Raw genomic sequence first — 7,904 nt, forward strand, 5'->3', positions numbered from 1 at the left:
GTCTACAGTTTGATGGTCTCTGGTGTATTCACGGTTATATGCAATCATCACTGCGGTCCATTCTGGAGCATTTTCATCATCTCAGAAGAACACCTCGTGCTCTTTGTCTCCAGCCCCTCGCACCCCACCCCGACACCCACTAATCTACTCTCCACTGCCATAGACCTGCCCGTTCTAGATGTTTCACATAGAAGGAATCATTCCATACATAACCCTTTGTGTCTGACTTCCCTCACGGGGCACAGTGCTTTCAAGGTTCATCCACGTTGTATCAGGATTTCTGTCCTTTTTATAGCTGAGTGATATTCCATTGTGCGGACAGACCATGGTTTATTCGTCCGTTTGCCCACTGATGGTCAGTGGACGTTTGGGTGGCTCCCACTTTCAGGCCGTTATGAACAATGGTGCTGCGAACATTGTGGATTGCTTCTTGTTTCGGCTGCTTTGTTGCTTTCTAGAAGAAAGTGAAACACGAAACAGTTTTTCCCATGGCTCCAGGCCCATACCCGCCGAGCACATGCTCAGAAGCACCCCTGCCAGGCACGGGATGATTCAGGGCTCAGCGACAAAGCAAACCCTCAGCTGTGGGAGGGAACCACTTGGCGCCCAAGCTGGGGGAAAGGGGCGTAGTTTAAGGACAGTGTCCTGTGGGGACCAGCATGGCCCATCTTCCCTGGCAGACCCCTGGGCACCCCCAGCCTCCTGGATCAGAAGCGGTGCCGAGCTCTCCCCAGGTGCCTCAGGGTTAGCCAGGGAGGGGCCGTGGCCTGATCCTAGCAGAGAGGCTCAGGATTTGGATGGGAAAAGCATCTTGTACCATTTGGGCATCAGTAAGTGAAGCAGAACTTATGGACCCCTAAGGTCTGAGCGGAGGAGGGCCCCGGGGAAGGCCATGTGGCTGGAGAGTCTCTGCTTCATTCGCAGCCCTGAGCTTCCAAAGCTGGGGCAGGAGGGCAGGGGGCTGGGGGACTGGGTGCTGGGGGCAGGGTGGGGTTTGTCTGGAGTCCTGCTGGGATGCCTGGAGTTTTGCAGATCCAGCTGGGAATGTCACTCTGCCCCCTGAAGGGGGCAGCTGTTCAGAGTGAGACCCACTCCCCGCTGCTCCTGTTTCTGCTGTTAGAGGGGCTGGCTGTCGCCACAGTGACCCTGCCAGGCCTGCTCGAGTTACCATCCCTCCCTCCTTCCCTCCCATGGCCCCTCCTGCAGAATGAGTCACTGAGCCCAGAAGGACTGGAGGGTTCGGTCTCTCTCCCCCCAGATTTCTGGTAAGTCTTCTGGAATAACTGTTTTCTTTCTCCTAAGCTGTCAGAGCTTGGTGGGGGAAGAGCAGACCTGCTGGGGTCTCTGGGCTGCTGGCACAGGTTACAACCGTAGGCCCCCTCAGGGCTGGCCCTGTAACTCTGCAGGGTTTCCTCCTTTCTGGCAGGGATGAGTTTCCCGGGGAGGTGATAACTGGGCTCAGGGCTGTGGCAGGGGATGAACTGACACCCTGCTGGGCCCTCGAAGGCCCCGTGTGTCACGTTCACCTTCCCAGCCCTGGCTCCAGCACAGGGCTCTGCTCGTAAGAGACAGCTGACCAATATTTGTTGAATAAACAAGTTTATTGATGTTTCTCCCTTGCCAAACAAGATCAGCTGTTCGGGGAACCTGTTTATTTTTCCAGATAGAAAATTTAGAATAGGGACTTCTATGGCAGTCCAGTGGTTAAGACTTTGCCTTTCAGCACAGGGGTTGCGGGTTCGATCCCTGGTCAGGGAGCTAAGATCCCACGTGCCTCGGGGCCAAAAAACCAAAAAAACATAAAATAGAAGCAAAATTGTAACAAATTTAATAAAGACTTTAAAAATGGTCCACATCAAAAAATCTTTAGAAAAGAAAAAAAGAGAAAATTTAGAACAGCATCCAACTGGGGCATTGGAGGAGCCCTAGGGCTCATCTGGCCCGTGGTTCCAGACCCTGGCTGAAATGCTGATGCCCAGGCCTTTGTCAGGCCATGAAGTCAGGTCCTCTGGGTGGGGTGGGGGGATGTTTTAAAGGCTCCTGGGTCGCTCTAACATGCGGTGCAAACACCAGCCTTTGCACAGATGGAGAAAGCAAGGCTCAGGCAGGGTAAGAACTTGATGGGTGGCCGGGACCAGGTCTCTGGTCCTGACTCCCGGTTCATGGCTTCCCCGGCATGGTTTGCACACCCTGCCCTTGCCGGGACAAGGGGACTTTATAGACACCACCCCATGGGTCAGCAGCCACAATCTGCCTTCCCAGTCAACCTCCATGGCTTCTGCACTCAGGATGCACCTGTGCCCAGGAGGCAGGTACCAACACACTGAAACCTTGGTCCCCATAAGCACAGCGCCTCTGCAAAGAGCCACCGCACAGCCATGAAAGGTAAAACCCCGTGGACCTCAGCATCAGAGCGTCGGGTGGACACAGCCCTCGGCAGTGCTGGACAGGACAGGTCTGAGCATTTACAGAGCTGCTGTCTCCCATCTTACCTGCAGCCTGGGGACAGGGGCCAGCGGGTACAGGGGCATCGCTCTTGCAGGACGGCAAGGCAAGAGTGTCAGACAGTAGAGGTGTCTGCCAGCCTCACCTGCAGAATGTCTGTTTCTAACCAATGACTAAAGGAAAAAGCATCGCAGATGCAGAGCTGGAAACTGACCCAAGCGCCTAATGCGCAGCTGCATGATGCTGTCTGAGACCAACATGAGGACCAGGTGGCTTCCTGAGTCTTTGCTACTTTTTATACTTTGATCAAGGAGTTCATGAACAAGGAAGCAGGTGGCAGAAGTGAAGTGGGGAGGAGGGAGCAGGGCAAGGAGCACCCACTGCCTCCTTGCTGTGTGACCTGCTCAAGCATCTGAGCCTCTCTGTGCCTCAGTTCCTTTATTTGTAAGAACCAGCTGAGATGACCACTGCCTAGGGCCACCATGTGTGTTACATAATTTAATCCGTGTAAGCCCTGGCATAAAGCAGTGCCACGTGCCTGGTATCCAGCGGATACGAGCTGTGGCTGTGAGTGCCCTGGCCCTTCTCAGCCCTTACCTGCTTCACGTGCTCTTCCTTCAAGGAGTCAAATCGCTGCAGCTGTTGGTGCCGTGAGGGGTGACTGTCCTTCACAGAATCATTCATTGTCTCACGAGCACGGACTTGACTCTGCCATGTGCAAGTGCAGGAGATGCTGTGGGTCCGAGGGTGGGCAGGACATATGGATGGACCGGACTGGCTCCCAGGGGAGGGTTAGCGCATGTCCTGAACTCCTGCAGGGCATAGACAGTGAGCTGCGATTCCTCACTGTGTGACCCGAGCTAAGCCTGAGGTCAAGCCGGGGCTCAGCCCTACAGGAAATACGAGAGGGTTAAACTTGGATCTGAGCCCCTGCCGCACCACCCCACTATTGGAGGGTCTTTCAAATCAGCTACTGGTTGTTTTACTAGCTTCTGACGTGTGCTATCTGGGGCTCTTCCATATGACATTTAGTTCATTTGGGTGTAATTTGGTGAAATCCAACTCAATAAATATGAATTATGCACAGACTTACCATATTCACTTTGCATCACCATGACAGGAGGACAGTTTCCACAAGACACAGTCTTTACTGCAAGAGGGTTATTATGGGAAACAGGAGACCAAAAACTATTTCAGTGCCGACAGGCACAATGTGGGGAGTGTGAGGATGGGCTAGAGGTGAAGGTTTGGGCTGGGGAAGAGGCACGTTGGGGAGGGAAGCTTTGGGGGTGAACTTGGCCTAGATTCTAGAGGCTCATGATTGGCTGGTCACTGTTTTATCCAATGAGGTCAAATGCTGGAGCGTGCAGAGGCAGGAGCAGCTCTGCTGGGAGAAGACCACTGCAGAGCCTGGACCGCAGGGGGACACTGAGCCCAGGACAGCAGAGCCCTAGAACAATCTCAGATCATGAGTTTGGAGGACTGTGACTCAGGTACTGGCAAAGGAAATGAGTATTTGATGTGATTAAGAGTCACTTCATGGAGAAAGTGGAACCCTCGTACAGTGTGGGTCAGAATGCAAAATGGTACACCCACTTTGGAAAACCATCTGGTAGTGGTTTAAATGATTAAACATAGAGTTAGCCTACAACCCAGCAATTCCACTCCTAAGTATATGCCCAAGAGAAATGAAAATGTGTCCATGCAAGTACATGTACATGAATATTCACTGCAGCACTCTTCACAATAGCCAAGACAGGGAAACAGCCCAAATGTCTATCAGCTGATGAATGTACAAACAAAATGGGTTCTGTCCATACAATGGCAGACTATCTGGCCATAAAAAGGAAGGAAGTACTGATACATGCTACAACATGGAGGAACCTTGAAAACGTGATGCTAAGTGCAATAAGCTCTTACTAGAGGACAAATATTGTATAATTCTGTTTATATGAAATGTCCAGAATAGGGACATCTATAGAGACAAAATCCAATTCGTGGTTGCTCAGTGCAGGGGGGATGGAGGGGCAGGAAGTTGAGAGCTGAAGGGTCTCCTTTCTGAGGCTGTGAAATGAGGTAACGGTGATTGTGGTGGCATACATCTGAATATGCGAAAACTATTGAATTTTACGCTTTCAGTGCTGAATTGTATAGTATGTGAATTCTATCTCAATAAAGCTGTTTTAAAAAGTCGTTTCAATGGAAGCATTGGCAGACTCGTGTGAAAGACTGGGTATGGGAGATAAAAGAGAGGGAAGGGGAGTCCCCCTGGTCACAGGAGTTGCCCTGTTCATGTCTCAACTCTCGTCTGTTCCCAGGGGGTCCTGTAGGCCCCCTGGGCTCCTCAGTAAATAAGAGGGGAGAAGAGAGAGAGCAAGGAACAGCCCGGGCCCAGGCAGCATTAGCGCGTCCACAGTGCACACACATAACGATGCACCGCTGTTGGTAACAGGGAGACTAAGGCTCTGAAAGCAGAATTCAAGCATCTTGAAAGCTAGAGGGAGAAGAAATTCCCCGTGGCCTCGGAGTGCTCAGTGCATGCATCTCAAGGCCTCCCCATTAATCTGAGGTGTTTTCCAGATTCAGCAGGAAACCACGTTGAAAGCTGCAGGTGGATTAAGAGCCCGGGAGGGACAGAGCCCCAGTGCCGCTGTCACCGCTCATTCTGCAACGTGGGACAAGCCATCCCCTCCTCCACCGCAGCATCCTCAGCTGTGCATCAAAGGTCACAGACCCAGATCTTCAGAAACATGTTTGCACTAAGAATGCAATAAAAAAAGATATTGTAAACCACTTGTATTTGTCAAGACTTTGAAAAATGTTAATAAAATGGCTGTGTCCAAGTTCCGCTGGGCCCGCTCCAATTTTCAGAGCAGCAGAAGAGGAAAGGAGAGAAAACATTTATTGAAAACTGGACAGGGCTTCCCTGGTGGCGCAGTGGTTGAGAGTCAGCCTGCCGATGCAGGGGATGTGGGTTCGTGCCCCGGTCCGGGAAGATCCCATGTGCCGCAGAGCAGCTGGGCCCGTGAGCCATGGCCGCTGAGCCTGAGCGTCCGGAGCCTGTGCTCCGCAACGGGAGAGGCCACAACAATGAGAGGCCTGCGTACCGCAAAAAAAAAAAAAAAAAACCTGAACAATTGGAACACGTAGGAAATTTTTCCTCAGCATCTTCCAAATTGCACATTTTTTCCTTTTCTGTTGGAGCTATGAACACAGCTTAGTTAGTCAAGTGAAGAACATTTCTTCCTGGAGAGACAGCTGTCTTTTTATCTTATTTATCTTATCTTATAATAATAATCTTATTATTTCTGTAATACCCCACTTTGACAGGGGTGGAGGGGAAGGGCCCAGCAGTAATCGATATCTTCATGACCCCCGCTATGGAGAGAAAGAGTGCAGGAAACAGAAAAGCAGACGCTTTCATTTTTCTACCTTGTTTTCTCCTCACGTATCTAGGAAGAGGGACCCGCTAGTCTGGGGCACATAGACAGTGTCTACTCTACGCCATGCCTGAAGGCCAGCTCCCCATCTATTTCCTATGGGACAGATGAGAGCAAAGAGAGAGAAGCAAGATGCAAGACAGGATGCGGGTGAGGCTGTGGATTAAAAGGTGTGTGCCCTGGGGTCTGCAGGGAGATGCGTGCGGATCACCCGGGACCTTGCAGACTGCAGGTGTTGGGTGGCCTCCTGACAGCAGGCGTTCTAACAGGTCTCAGGTGAGGCCGACACTGCTGGGGCAGGGACCCCACTTCAGCAGCGGGCGTGGAGGGCTACAGCGGGGGTGCAGTGAGCAGCGTGGACAGGAGCTTCCCGGAACTGGGAGGAGAGGGGAAGGGGGACAGGGGTCTGCAGGGTCCTCACAGCGCTCCCTCCCAGCCATCCTGCATCAGTGCAACTGGGAGCGGGGAGAGCAGAGGAGCCCAGGCGAGGCGATGCCCTCAGAGTTTTAGGTGGAGAAAGAAGTGGGGCGGGAGCTTCAGAGCAAAGTCTGGGAGACAGAAGGTCTTGCTGGTGGCCCGTGAGGCCCTGGGCTCAGGGAGGGGCTTGGAAAAGCCAAGAGAATGAGGAGCCAGCAGCGTTCGGGCAGGTGACCAGCCTCTCTGGACTCGGATGCCTGTCTGTACAGAGCCGACCGGCAGTGGTGCAGGGACATCCATCCCAGTGCCCTGAACACCCCAGACCGGCACCAGCGGGAACGGGGAAGCAGGTGCCTCGGGGTACGGGCGTGAGAGCCAGTCAGACAGGACTTGTGCTGGCCGGGGACCCGCACAGACGCTTATGGCTGGTGTGACCGTCCCCGCGGGCACCAAAGGCTCCACGTCCCCCAAGGTTTTCCCAGCTCTTGTGTTACTTGTTCTTTGGCTGAAGGTTATTGAAGATGGTAATTAAAACGGCAATGACATCTCAGAGTGTGTGCTCCTTTCCTGGGGAGGTTGAAACAAATTCACACCCACTGTGTGGCTTGAAACAACCGAGATCTATTGTCTCAGCGTTCTGGAGGCCAGGAGACTGAAATCAGGTGTCTGCAGTCCCTGTGAAGGCTCTGAAGGCGGGGCCTTCCCGCCTCTCCCAGCTTCTGGTGTTGCTGGCAGTTGTGGGCGGTCCTTGGCCTGTGGCTGCATCTGTTCCATCTCTGCTCTGTCTTCAGAGCAGCGGCTTCCCCCCTGGGTATCTGTGCCCAGATGGCTCTCTCCTGATAAAGACACCAGTCATTGGATTAGGGCCACCCTAGTTATCCAGTGTGACACCTTCACTTGAGGACCTCTGTGAAGACCCTATTTCCAAATAAGGTCACCTGCACAGGTGGGAGGGGTTAGGACTTCTCCATATCTTTGGGGGGACTCAGTGTAACCCACACCAGAGGAGGAAGTGCATGAAATAACCGCTAGTCATTAACCCTTCCGTTCACCTTTGTTTCTGCCCCCATTAGCCTGCTGGTTACTGAGAGACCAGAAACGGAGGCCCACGTTGATGTGCTGCCCAGGTGGTAGGCCAAGCAGCTCGGCTGTGTCTGGGGCAAGAGGGGCCAGGGAAGGAGAGGCAGTGGGGTGGGTGCTGGGGTCAGGGACAAAACGAGGTGAAATTTCATGGCCCAGGAAGCGGGCAATGGCTCTAAACACCCCCTGCGAACTCCATCCTGGCCGGCCTTTGGCCCTAGTGGTGTCCCTGGATCCAAGATCTCCAGGGTCGCTCAGAAACCACCACCCTTTTAGGTTCTGAGGGTCAGCGACTGGACACACCTCAGAATTGAGAAAATAATTCCCAGGGCTTGAAGCCTGAGAGCTGCTGCTTCATAGATTTATGGGAGCTCAGAGTCGAGCAATTATAAAGGTCACTGAAATCTCCTCTCCCATCCAAACTGAATCCCTGGTTTTCATAAAACATTGAAGAGGTTGCCTGCAGGGAGGAGAGAATCGCCCAGCTTAGCATCATCTGCCCTAGAAAAAAACTCAAACTCT

This window comes from Globicephala melas, chromosome 3, assembly GCF_963455315.2.
Source record: "Globicephala melas chromosome 3, mGloMel1.2, whole genome shotgun sequence".
Classification (NCBI taxonomy): Eukaryota; Metazoa; Chordata; class Mammalia; order Artiodactyla; family Delphinidae; genus Globicephala; species Globicephala melas.